General features: G+C 43.1%; 1 long non-coding RNA gene across 1 annotated transcript; it reads left to right on the forward strand.

Annotated features, from left to right (window-relative positions):
- Window positions 1-6632: 6632 nt before the first annotated feature.
- 1700094M24Rik (RIKEN cDNA 1700094M24 gene) lies at window positions 6633-14267 on the forward strand. Its single transcript, NR_046049.1, has 3 exons — window positions 6633-6661; window positions 7840-7993; window positions 13787-14267. It is a non-coding gene; the product is annotated as an RIKEN cDNA 1700094M24 gene (long non-coding RNA).
- Window positions 14268-14530: the final 263 nt, after the last annotated feature.

Genomic DNA, 14530 nt, shown 5'->3' on the forward strand with positions numbered 1-14530 from the left:
GATGGAAGAGATTTGTCTAAGGAAGAAACAGATAAAGAGAAGAAGGGAGGGGATTTGAAGGAGAAAATTGATTCCTCATTGTAACATCTTAATAAGCTACATTGTTAGTGTTCTTTTTATATATATAAAGAATTTATCTCTTCCAACTTATTAGTTTTAATTGCCTATAGAAAGCAACTGGCCCTGTGCTATCTTGTGCACTATGCATACCCCCGAGGTGCCTTGGCCATGGTCTAGAGGCAGAAAAGCGTTCACCTTCCCTGTGAGGTCTGAGCCAACAGCATTGCCTGTCTCTCTTGTCACGGTAACACTTCCTGGAAACAGAAAATGATATCGATCTAGCCTAGTGGTGTTGTGAAGAAAATAGTATTTAAAAAAGGGCTGGGAGAAAAAAATACATGGGGACGGTTCAGAGGACGAGGAACTGCTGGAAGCCACCACAGAAGGCCTGACAATGAATAAGCTCAGACTCGGAGAACAATGCACGGAAACAGAAAACCACATGACCAGGCTTTAAAGACTTTCTTCCTTCTGCGTTTGCAATACTCTGCTATTGACTTTAGACTTTTCCCCCTTGCACTTAATTAGTCAAAAGCCAGCCTAACACTCTCAACTTTGTTCCACAGCTCAGACACCAGCCGCAGTTCATATCCCTATGGCAAGAGTTGCGGACCTCCTTCTTTTGATAACTTCTTTCAGCTTTCGGACTTGCCCAGCCTGTGCTACATTTTTTTGTCTTCCCTAGGCAGAAGGCATCTGTCCCTGGGGATTCTCCTACCTTCATCTGACTTCCTGGGGCCTCTCTTCTGGAGGGATATTGGGAGAGTCTTTTTTGAGATAATTCAGGGTCATAAAATCAAGGTCAAAACTGGCCCTGACCTCAGCTGCTCCAGTGAGAGGCGGTCATATGCTGACTGGGGCTCTCCTTCCTCCCGGCAGGGTTCAGGGTGTTGTAGAAACTTGGCCTGGCTTCTGTAAGTCGGCTTTGTTTTCTATAACACAGAGTATTCTGTGTTCAGTTTCAGTTTCCCTAGAAGTAGGCCCAGTGGCAAAGGTTCAGCTAAGGAATAATTTCCTTGGGTGGAGCAGGGAGCACCAGCAGGGGAGAAGAAATATGGGCAGGGAAGGTATGAGTCACCAGCTGCCTTAATGCCACCATGGCCAAATCTGGAACCTGGTACCGATGTGGGTCTGCACTTGTAAGCTGCTTTTGCTAAAACTCATTGACTCCTTTCTTGAGCCCACAGTAACTAAAGGAAGAAGCCTGGTGTCTCCGCTTTCATTTAGTTTGCCTCCTGTTCGTGGGATCAAACGCCTGCTTGACTCTGTAGACGTTTAAATCAACCACTCAAGGACTGTCCATTTAACTTATCTCATCCCCTGTCAGGGTTGAAAGTACAAAGATGCCTCCCTGTTCTAGAAACATTCCAGAAACAGCAGAGCCTTACAGGACAGACCACCCCTAAATGAGAGAGTGTTTATTCATGATGGGGAGGCTGTATCCTGGAATGGCAATGATCTACTCTGGAATGGCAGTGATCTGCTCCTGAGAGCCAGCCTGTCCCTTTAAGGACTTTTTTGGATCACCCTTCGGACCGGAGAACAGAGCTGACCCCATGATCAATGAGACAATGCCTTGATCAAGACTTCATGATTATACAAATTTCTTGTGCCTGGCCCAGTTCTTTCATTCAAACCCAAAGCTCCTGTCAGAGCCCAAAGGCAAGCTTGGGGTCACTGGACCCTTCTTATTCCTTCTTCTTGTGTTGATTAAATCTCCTTTCTCTTCTTTTCACCAATACCTGACTCTAAACTGACTTATTGCGATGGTGGCCAAGCCTTTCCATTTGGAGCTGCTGTACCCAAGGCCCTAAAATTCTGGGCACATAGTCTCCTAATTAGTCCAGTAAAGGGCGAGTGCACTTGGGTATTTAGATAGTGATTCCTGTAAGTCATTGGTTGAAGTCTATGAGTTGGTTCATTTAAAGAAGAGAGCACCCTGTTCCACCAAAAAAAAAAAAAAAAAAAAAAAGCCATAATGATATGGATATTGCCGTTAGAGGTCACTGATGGTCTTGGGAGCACACTTGGGAGCACAGTGGCCTGAGAGATGTATCAGCAGGGAAGAGCACCTGCTACAATTTCTGTCAAAACATTTGTAACTTCCTATTGAGGGTGTCAGCTGGGGACAACTTTGAGGAAGCAGTAACAGCCTTAGTCTAGGAGCCTTTGTCTTCCAGCATCTGGGAAGGCGGGGCTGTTCTAAAATGGCCCACACTGCACGGTTGTTATAGTGCAGGGTTTTTATAATCTGATCACAAAGGTATACCAGAAGTCAGAGGACAGCACAGAACAGTCCTTTACTCTTCCTTAAGATTGTTCATCAGAGGTTAGACCCTCCCTAGACCCTTACAGGGGAGGTACGCGTGGCCTTTTCAGCCATCTTGCTGAAGGATGTAGACTTGGAGGTGTGTCACAGTCCTGGCTAATGAAGGCTGAGAGGAAGTTGGAGGTGGAAGATTTGGGGATTAGGAATCTCAAACAAGCCCCTCATTTCATGAGAAAGCTACCTTGTGAGGGCAACCTTCCTCTTGGCTAGAAGTCCTGCAGTCTGCTTTGAAGCCTGAACTTCTATAACCACTTCCTCGCCATGGGGGTCATTGTCAGCAGCTTGTGTTCCTGTGCCTGATTTACCAACTCACAATGACCTCAGCCTCCTTTCCATTTAAGACACTTCTGACTGCCTTTCTTCTCTAGATTTATTTTAGTTCTCAGTCATATATGTGTGTTTTGCAGACACGTCTGCAGGTGCTTGCGAAGGCTAGAAGAAGGCATCAGATCCCTGGAATTACAGGTGGCTCTGAGCTGCCCAATGTGGGTGCTGGGATCTGAATTCAGGTTCTCAATAAAAAGCAGTATGAACCTGCTGAGCCAGCTCTCTGGCCCCTGCTTGGATTTCTTTATGCTTAAGATGCTTAAATATTCCTTGTACCTAAAAAATCCTAAATGATACAATGTCAGCAAACTTAGCTGACTGGTGACAAAAGCCATTACTTTATATGAAAACAACCCAGGGTAGGGCCATGTGAGCAGAGTGAGTCTGCTGGAAGGTGATTCCCAGATGTCATGCGCAACTGTCTTGTCATCTAGAGCTACCACAACATAACATCACAGGCAGATGGTTGAGCAAGCAATTTGTCTTTTCACAGTTCTGAAGTCTGGAAGCCTAAGATCAAGGTGTTAGCAGGACTTGTTTCTGGTGAGACCTATATTTGTGACCTCTGTGTGTCCTGGCATGGCCTTCCCTTTGTGTACATGGCTCCTGGCTTAATGTGACAGTTGCCTTGAGGAAAAGCTCCTTTGTGACCAATGAGACAGAGACAGCCGTAACATATACAGTCCTTAAATATTAAAAGGTTGAATGTGTGTTTTTCATATCATCACTTCACAGTGTTTCAGCATCATCTGTGGGCACATGATCTAATAATCTAAGAGGAAAAGAGACACCTCTACATCTGAATGTAAGTATAAAAAATTCATTGATAATTTTTGTCCTGATTTCCTTTATGTGACTGTGATAAACACCATGACCAAAAGCACTTTGGGGGAGTTTCATGTCATCCTCCATCATTGAAAGAAGTCAGGGCCAGAGCGCAAGCCAGAACCGGAAGGAAGCAGAAGCTATGGAGGGATGCTGCTCACTGACTTACCCTCTGGCTCATGATTGCTTAGATTTTCTATACAACCCAGACTGGTCTGCCTAAGGATGGTAACACCCACCGTGGGCTGCATCCTCCCACATCAATCAGCAACTACAAACGTCCCACACACTTAATCAAAGGTCAGTCTGATCAATTAAGGGTTCTTCTTCCTAGGTGACCCTAGCTTGTGTCAAGTTGACGATAAACACCAGTGTAATGAGTGGTTGCCATAGATTTTACATTGAAACTAACACTTCAAGATGGCTACTTTTCAACTTTGGTGTACTAATCAAGGAAGACCATAATTATCTTAACAGCCATGAATAGCTCTAAAAGTTCAGATTTTCATTGTATACTACAACCAAAACAAATATTGCAATAGATTAAATGACTGTGGAAGGTAGGAAAATTGAGCTCATTGGATTTATTCAGACATTAGAAACTTATAAAAAAATAAAAATTAGTGTATTTCTCAACTGTTTATTGTAGAAATTAGCAATGTTCTATAAAATATAATGTTTAATGTCAAATAGGCTTATTATTCTATGTTAATGGATGAATACTTCTTTTTTCAATTTTAAGATATAATTCAACAAATATTAAAGTCACCTGTAAGCCTGCTAAAGTGGGACAGTTGCCATGGGTTTAAGGTCAGCCTCTAATATGTAACCAGTTCCAGGCCAGCAAGATTCTGTAGCTTAGATAAAACTTGGACAATTCTCAGTCATTTTTAAGCAAGTGAAAAAAAAAAAGCTTGAAATAAAAAGGTTTGAGAATTACTGGCAAATCATCAAAAGTATGGGTTCTGCCAACACCAGGCACCCCTCTAGCTGTTTTAGATAGAGAACACATCTACCTAAGGCTGTGAGGCAGCTTGCGAAAGCCCGCCACATTCCACAGCATCTTGTGAAAAGCGCTCCTGCCTTCTAACCGTGCAGTACTCCACAGTGCCCCATGGGGGCGCCTCTCGTGGGTGGAAAGGACATACTTGGAGCTCATAACTGCAACTTAAGTGAGATGCAACACGGGCACACGACAGATACCTTGGGAGATCGGGGTTCAGTGTTCATTCCCACTCAGGGTGCCGGACACAGGAAGCAAAGCCGTAACTGCCATAGACCGCCCTCAGGGCTCCTGAATTCTCAATGTTGGTGCTTCTCATATTTTAAGGTCCCCAGGGGTTTTGTTCAAGTGCAGATGCTGCTTCAGGAGTTCGTGGGAGGAGCTGAGAACCTGTATTTCTCATGAGCTTTCCGAGTGATGTAGACTGCAGGTCTGAAGCCCTCAGCAGAAGGAAGCCATCCTCCAATGTGTGATTATAGACTGGCAACTGGGAAGATGTCTCTGTCAACAACCCCATAGCCTGATTCTCTTCCTATTTAGAAACAGCTCTGGTCTTACACTTGCCATAGGCATTTGAGGTCAAAGATGCCTACCTCCTGCCTGTGACAGGCCGAACTACTTCCAGCTCTGTAGAGGTGAGGGGAGATGCAATGATGGATTTGGTCAGGATGCTGACAGAAGGCAAGGTGTTTATACACCTTAAGCAACTGCAGATTTGGGGCCCTCTTTGTTCTCCCTCCCAAAGACGATGGAACACATTTGAATTGTTACATCTAGTTGAGATATTTCATAAATCTACGGGCAAATCATTTAAACTTTAAGTTTTCCAATAGAAACTTATTCGTGAAGGATGTAAAACTTTAACAAAACATGGGGATGTTTTTTTTTTTTTCCTTCTGCATCACAAATGTGCTTCCTCAGCAACTAACAACTTTAAAACGATCTGTCAGACTCTGCATAATTGCATCTCAGCCTCAGTGACGGCAAATCATTGCAGAAACACTTAGACAGCAGAAGCAGAAGGACAGAGAACATGGAACGATAAACTTCCTTCTACGGGGCTAAAGACTCCACAGCAGCAACTGCAGATCCACCAAGAGAACATTTATCAGGCTCTAGCCATGGTGGTTCCTGCCTACAAACAGCTTCTACTTTCATGAAGACTAAAAGATCAAGCAACAAACAGAATTTACCCGCATATCTGACCATCATTGCCCCTTGGCTATGTTAAAGGTCAATTCTTGGTGTCAAGTTAAACAAAAAAGGTTCAAATTCTCTTGTTTAAATGTAGTCATGGTATCATATCCAGGGCCTTGTGCACACTAGTCAAGTGCTCGACCATTGAACCATACTCAATACCTTCATCAAGTCTTAATAGTCACCAGTCTACCCACCAATGTGAATTCCTCTCTCTCTCTCTCTCTCTCTCTGTGTGTGTGTGTGTGTAGTGTAGTTTAGTGCATGTAGGTATTTGTGATCATGTGTGTATCTCCAGAGATCAGAGGAGGACATTGTGTCCTGTTCGATCACTCTCTGCCTTATATCCTCGAGGCAGGAAAACGTGGCGCTAGACTGTCAGTCAGCAAACCTCAGGAGTCCTTTCTCTGAATCTGTAACACTGGTGTTATACTCATGTGCATGACAACATCTGGCTTTATACATAGACCAGGAATTTGAACTCAGGTCCACATGCTTAGGCAGGATGCACTTTTATTGTCATCTCTGAGACCCACCATCAATTATTATTCCTTAGATCCACTCTCCACCTTACGAAGTATGACAGTTGGCCATCATATCCCTCTACCAGCATCCCACACTCATTAAGTGTGACATTTGGAACACTTAGAGACACAGCCTGGCTAGGTTCACTGTGGCCTTGAACAAACCACCTAGCCACACTTTCTTCATCTGAAAAAAAAAAAAAAAAAAAAAGAGGATCATAACGGTTTCAGTCCGTGAGGCTGTTGCATGGAATAAACACAGTCAGTCCTGAAGGCAAAACACCCAGAGCAGCGCCAGGGTCAAAGTGCCATACTAGCAGTCACCATGGCGACAATCCTGCTCAGTATTCTCGTGCCTCGTCATAATAGATGGCTTCCTTGGCCTCCCAACCAACGGTTAGACACAGCTTTGTTTTCTTTCAGTAGGCTCGGGAGCTGGTCTTCTACACTCCTGCTGCTAGGATGCCATGTGTTACTAGAGAGAGGTACACCTCCTTGATGTGCCTGCTGGACTTACATGATCCCTGTTCTTAGTTCACAGAGATGAGCTGCCAGCCCTGGGAGCACTTTGGGTCTAGTTGATGCTGATCATGTAGGAATGGGATCTTGGTCCAACCCCAGTCCTCATCCTCCCTGCTAGGAATTTGATACCTGCAATAGAGGACTTGACTTGAGCCTTGTTGGAGTGAGAGCTTAGATATAGCTCCCTAGTTCTCCTGATATGATATGATATGATATGATATGATATGATATGATATATGATATGATATGATATGTTCTCCTGCCTCCCTGTCTTCTTTTGTCTTCTGATGAGATACCCCGGGCCTTTCCATCAAATCCTTCCTTTCTTATATCCTGGTTAGAAGCAAGGAAAGGAACCACACCAGAAGTAAGCATTTCATTGTAGAGGGACCATAACTATAACTAGGCACTTGGTCTTTCATTGTCTCTTACCTTCCTGAGCATTTACCAAGCAGTGGTTTAGTGTTCACTACTCAGGACTCCCCAGTCATCCTCCACCCAATGTAGTAGAGCTTTTCTCAATCACTCCATAATGGAGACACCCAGGAGCCTGGCACACTGACACCTGGGTCAGCGTGTGTTCACGGGCTAAGGACTGTAGCTCATCAGAGCAGTGCTGCTCAACTCAAGGTCCTTCCCACCTCCTGCCTCACTGTAGTCTATCCTTTTTATCCCTTCAACCCAGGCCTAGAGATGTCTATCTGCCATTTGGCAAGGCTCAGGCCTCCATTGGTGAAGGAGGCCTGCCTCAACCCTACCATCTCTCTCCTTCCTTCTACAGTCAGGACTCAATGTCTGCCCTGCTCCCACCATTCCTCCAGCCACACTCTTCAGAGGGCCAGTGTGCAGTCTAAAGATTCCCTCACATAAGAGGAGGCACCATAATTACTCTTACCCTTCTGAGTACCATATAACCAGATCACTGCAATGAGTGAAAGACACAACAGTAGCAGTACACACACGCTGGTAGGCTAGTAGGCTCACTACGGGCTAGGCCCTGTCTTATGTTCATCTACATCTTACCCGATTCTCCCAATTCCCTTGTGTTGCAGGATCTATTACCATTGCATAGACGAAGACACCAAGCAACAGTGCAGCTAAAGAACTTGCTTGATGATTCACATACAGTCAGGGCAAGACAGAGCTGGGACTCGAGGAGATGCACAGTAAACACTTTGCAACAGGGCGCTAGATTGCAATTAAGAGGTATGGAAGAGTGTTCTATCTTAAATAGCTCTTCTTACACATGCTAACTATGAATTTGATTTTTTTTAAAAAATGTCACTGTGATCAAAATTTTTAAGCGAAAACAGCTGCTGCCCCTTAGCTTACAATTACGGGCTTCTATGGCGATGGCCTTTTGTTTTAATGAGAGAGAGAGATTGCGGGAAGGTAATTGACAATATCTTATAGATTGCGTGAGGGCCAGAGGCTGTTCAATCTAACCGTGTCATGTGCTAATTTTGATTAAATTCAATTCTCAGTTATTGTTCAGCAAATGATAAAAATCTTCAATCTATTCATATCAATCTAAGAGGGACCTCTTATGGAATTCTTGCTGTGGGTAGAGCAGATGCTATGTATAGTAGTTACCTTTTTTAGTTAGGTTTTGCTTTCTTTAGTAAATTACAAGTCATGTGCTCCAAAGAGCACTGTTCAGGGAAGCCATCGAAACCATGAGGGGCCACGGTATCCCAGTATTAATAACCACTGTGGCTACCAAAAGGAATTGACTGCGGCTCAGTAGTAAGCTTGCATGGGAGGCTATTTTACAGTTGTAATTACAAAGGGAAATGAAGTCTGCTTCTGCGATGCCACCGGCTGCTCTTCCTCTGCTATAACCGTGAGGACTAGCCCCCCAGGGCAAACACACTGCCCGCCTGCTAGCTGGCTTTATAGCACAAACACAGGACGGAAATAAACACAATTTAATTGAGGCAGCATCTTAAGAACTGGGGAGGTGGCTGGCTATCTGTTCCCACAGCTCCAGATAAACCTTTTAGCAAATGGTACAAACTACTTTTATTAAGTCAACAAAATCCTTTGAAGCAAAGGCTCATATTTCTGATCTAGATTTTTTTTTAATTCTAAAAATCAGAGTCAGTGTAATAGGATAAACATGTTACCATGGACGAATCTGTTCCACTGACAATTATCTTAGTCACTGTTACAGGATGCAAAGAGACACCATGACCAGGGCAAGTCTTGTAAAAGAAAGCATGTCATTGGGGGCTTGCTTACAGGTTTCACAGGTTTTAGTCTATTATGATCAGGGCATGGAACATGGCAGCTTCTGGAACAGTAACTGAGAGCTACGTCCTGACCCTTGGGTTAAGAGAAGGAGAGAAAACTGGGCGAACAGGGGCTAGCATGCAAAGTCCACCACCGGGAACACACTTCCTCCAACAAAGGCACACCTAACAATGGCACACCTTCAAGTCACTCTCAAACAGTGCCACTCCCTGATGGCTAAGCATTCAAACCCCTGAGCCTATGGGAGCCATCTTTTTTTATTTTGGTTTGGTTTGGTTTTGGTTTTGTGGTTTTGTTTTTGTTTTTATTTTTGTTTTGAGACAGGGTTTCCCTGTGTAGTCCTGGCTGCCCTGGAACTTGCTCTATTGACCAGGCTGCCTAGAACTCGAAGATCTGCCTGCCTCTGAACTCAGAAGTGGTCCCAGATCCCAAGTTGGTAAGGGAGAGCAGGCCTTCCCCTCCACCCCCACCCCCACCCCCAGGCTCTGACTCTGGTCTAGGGACTATTGAGAGAGCTTGCATAGAGAACCAGAGATGAATCATGGATTGTTAGAAAGGCGGCTAGGACTGTCCTGTCATTGTTTTGATGATGGCAGAAGGGTCCAAGTGAGCAAGCTATTGGAGAGTGTTCTAGGCCACATTGTTACCTTGATGTAGGGTCAGAGGAGTGAGCAGATCTCTGAGTCAGTCTCTCCAGGAAATCCTTAATGCTACGAAGAATAAATATAAACCCCACGACATTTTCCTCAGCTCTGACAACAGTGGGCTCTGACTGTGAGCATTCACTTTGGAAATGGACACCATTGCTTTATGCTAACTAGGACCCAGGTCCATGTCCACACACACCATGTGCCAGGTGCTACCCTGATCAGCGAGCAAGCTTACAGATGGGATTTCCATGCTCTCTACATAAAGAGAAGAGTGGAATCTTTTCCTACCCCGCTCCTAAAACATTTCCTCTAGAGCTCAGACACAGTAATGAAGTTAGTCAATGAACCCCCAGCTCCCACATATTTCAGAGTATCTGCACCTCTGGTGGCCCGTGTAGGAAAGCACTTGCAGAGAGATCAGCTGGCTTGCTGAAAGCTAACCTTCCGACCCTTACCATAAACAAATAGTAAAGTTGTCTTTGGCCAGTCAGTATAAAACTCCCCTTTGCTGCTCTAAAAACCATTTGGAGTCGGTCCAACTTACATATCTGTGGGTTGTTTAAGAGATAGACGAAAAGGTCAGCAGAGAAAATGAGGTTTCTCCAGATGGTTGTCTAAATGGACAGTGGTAAGAAGAAAGGGGTGGGCAGGGAAGTTAGTCACGGTGAAAAAGAAGGAGACTGGATGGAGAGTCACCAGAGGAGGGAGTCTGGGATAATCAGAAAACCCAAAACTATGGGACTAAGCCGAAGTGGTGTGTCTTAATTATCCGGGGCCCTGCTCAAATGCACACTGTAGCTCCATACACCTAGGTTAGAATCTAAGAGTTTGCTTTTCTGGCAAGTTTTCAGTAATGCTGGTGCCCAGGCTGCTCTTAGCTGAGGACTGCTAGGGCTTAGGTTTGAGTTTGTCTCTGAGAGTACATGTGTTGGGAACTTGATCTTCAGTGTGGTAGCGCTGGCAAGTGGTGGTTCCCTTAAGAGGTTAACTAAGGTAAGTAGATCACCTTGAACACTGTCCTGGGTGGGAATTGCACAGTCAAGTCAGTTGTTCTCAAATGGGTGTCAAAGAGGGAGACTCACCTCTAAATTTCTGGCTCCTTGTCTTGCCATGTAATGTCTTCCAGGTGGGCAACCACCCATGCCACCCACTATGATGGCCCTATCAGAAGCCAGCTCCACATTCCTAGACGTTCAAGTATTTTGCTAGGATACTGGAAACCAGATTACATAATGGTCCATGTGACTGACAGCTCTTGGGAAAGGCCTTGGGATTTGGGGCCCTGTTCCTTATGTCCTCTGACATGTTGGTTATGGTGTTGACCCCAGCAGGACAGACTTAGCTAACATCTTGTAGTTGCACCGAACATAACGTATATCTTCCTTCTCACCCAGTATATGACAGCCTGCCAAGCCAAGCTCTGGAAACTTACCCTGATCAGACCAGCTGAGGTCCCAAGCCATCTCTGAGCCTATCTGCTCAGAGCATATCAGGTTCCACCCTATGAGGAGCCTCTCCTTTAGTACAAGAGCTTCAAGGGCTTCAACGAACAGTGCATCCTTTACAGGATATTAAACCAGAGCGAACGATGGAAAGGATCCTGGGATCTGCTACACAGCTCTCAGGTTATCCTTTACAGATGAATGTCTTTAAGCTAGACTTTTGCTTGTAGTTTAGGAAATCATGGGACTCTGAGAGGATCAAAAACAGGGAGGAAAAGCTTTGAACTGGATTCAGATCAAACTAATCTAAGGGTTCCCTGGCAGTCATTTTTAATAGCTGATGATGACGAAGGATGTTGGGCATCTTTTCATGTGACCAACACTCATTTTGTACATCCTCCTAGGAGAACTGTCTATTCAGTCCCATCATTCACTTTGCCATTGGGCTGTCTGTTAATTGTAGATCTTCACATACTCTAGATGGAAATCCCCTATCCGATAAATGATTTGCCAAATTTCTGTCCCATTCCGTAGGCTGCCATTTCAGCTTTCCTGTGGTCCTCTAAGCACAAAGGGCTTTAATCCTGATGATATCCTCTTTGTTTACTTTTCTCTTGTCAGTTGTGCTTTGATGCCACTTGTAAAGAAACCGTACATGAGCCAAGCTTCCAAAGAGACTTACCTCTGTGTTTTCTTCTGTGAGTTTTATAGTTTTTGCCTTGACATTTAGGTCTTTGATCCTTTTTGAGTTGACTTTGTAAATGCTAAGAGTTGAACAACCTAATTTTGTGGATATCCAGTTGTCCAGCACTATTTGTTGAACAAGATATCGCATGAGTTTGTTTTGGTATCATTTTTCAAAAATCAGTTGGCCAGTTATGCAAGAGAGTGTTCCTAGTTTCCGAATTTTAGTCACAGGCGTTCTTAGTCTATCCTTATGAGAATACCCCCACTGCTTTGAGTAATTCAGCTTCATGGTAAGATCTAAACAGATTGTAAGAGCTTCCCAATTTTTTTTTTTCATTTTTAAAATTGTCATAGAAGTTCTGAATCCCTTGCATTTTAGGATTCAAATTTTAGGACCAACTTATCAATTGCTGTAAAGAAGTTAGTTGAGATTGTAAAAAGGATTTTTAGAATCTAATCCCCTAGAGTCAATATCTGGGGAATTTTGTCTTCTTGACAATATTCCATCTTCTAATCCATGAACACATGATGCTCCTCTCTTTATAAAGGGCTCTGGGATTGTCCTCAGCAATGTTTTGTCATTTTCAGAGTATGAGTTTTGCACCTCTTCTTTAATATTTTCATTTTCATAATTGGGGGCTGTTATCTTATTTTTGTCTGTTCATTAATGCTGTAGAGAATACACAATTGGTAGTTTTGTATTGATCTTATATCCTCTAAACTTGCTGAATTCATCTATTACTTCTAATAGTTTTCTTAGTAGAAATTTAATATATAAGATCCTGTTATCTACAAATATAGATAAATTTGCTTCTTCATCTCTGATCCACATACTTTTTGCATTCTCTTGTCAAGTTTCTTTGTAGTTTCTTTGTGTGTAGACAGTACTACATATAATACTGCACAGAAGTAACAGATTAGATAGACTTATTGTTTTCCTGATTTTAGGGGTGCAATATGTAATCTTTTACTATTAAGCACAATATTATCTGTGGGTTTTTCTAATTAGGTTCAGAATTTTATCACTTATTCTTAATTTATTGAGTAAAACTTGTACTGAGGGAGTGTGGAATTTTGTCAACTGTATCACACTATGCTGATTGATTCTTGGATGTTAAAACAGCCTGGCATTCTCATGAATAAATCCTACTTGGTATGTATGTATGTATGTATGTATGTATGTATGTATGTATATATACATATATATATACATATATATATATATATATACATACACACACACACACACACACATATATATATACACACACACACAAACACACACATACACACACACACATATCATTTTTGTCAAGGACTTTCATGCCCATGTTTTAAAAGATAGCTTTGATTTTATTTACAGAATTAGTTGGAAAAATTGGAGTACATCACAAAATAGCCTATTGCAATCAGTCAGTAAACTGTTGCTGCATACAATTATGTGGATAAATTCATGGGCACAAGGTTGGGCAGAAGAACCCATCATAAAGCAATGCCTTCTGTATAATTTTGTTTATCTAAAGCTCAAAGACTGGAGAAACTCATCTAAGGCAAGCCAGGGCTGTCTTTAGTATACTGAGGAATGATGAGGAGAGACCAATGGGGACTGGGAGGATCCAGGCAACACTTTATTTTCCCAATTGTGTGTGAGTTATACAGATGGCTTGAATTTATGTATTCAGTGAGCTGTCGCTGGGGAGTTTTATGCACCTTTCTGAATGTTACAAACTGCTCCAAGGGAGGAATGCTGAGTTTTTTCTACGTGTGAGATGTTTTCTGCATAAGGTGCACCTTCTCTCACTTGCTGTGTGAATGCGGTTCTTTCTTTCCATTGAAAGCTTTCTTGGCACACTTTTCATGTGTGTGTATGTATGTGTGTGTGTGCATATGGTGTACGAGTGTGGTGGATGTCCCAGAGGAGGAGTTCAAGTCTTACTCTATCCCTCTGCCTTATTCCCTTGCAACAGGTCTTTTCTGAGATCAGAGCTAGACTGGAGGCCAGCAAGATCAAGCAATCCTGTCTCTGCTCCCACAGACCTCCGGGGTCACAGGCAAGCATAGGATCATGCTCAGTCCTTTCCCAGGATTTGAACTCAGCTACTCATGCTTGTGCAGCCTGCACTCTCCTGAAGGCCATGTCCTCAACCCCTGAATGGTTTCTTTCCATCACGAGATTAGCAAGGTTTAATTTTTCCTTTGCTCCGAGCTATAGACATTTTGTCAAATAATGCCACCTGACTCAAGAGCTATCAGACTCTAAAGTCTGTGTCTTCCCCATCAATCCCACAACAGTGAATACAGTGTTGCTCATGCAGTGATGGCTGAGGCAGACCCTCCTGCTGCTGCTGTCCCTTCAGGAATTCACTGTAAAAGGGTTTCACTGTACTTTGAAAGGCAATTTGGAATTCTTCACGACGAAGGTTCTGTATAAAGGAGGTTATATAATGGACTTGGCTTTCAATTCCTTTCATTTAGGCCTTAACAGAAACATGAATCTACTATATTAGCATCATAAACCAATAGGTGCTATATAAGTGCTGAATAGAAATATTCTGGGTGAATTAAATTGCAAATATAGCCTTGTATCAGCTAAGTGCTTCAGCAAGTATTATGCAAACATTGATTAATAAGGTAATTATGCTCAATTAAAATAATAATGCTATTTCTTCCACATTCTTCCAATTCTCTGGATACCCATTTTCTCAGTTATT

The sequence above is a fragment of the Mus musculus genome, chromosome 6, assembly GCF_000001635.26.
Source record: "Mus musculus strain C57BL/6J chromosome 6, GRCm38.p6 C57BL/6J".
NCBI classification, from domain to species: Eukaryota; Metazoa; Chordata; class Mammalia; order Rodentia; family Muridae; genus Mus; species Mus musculus.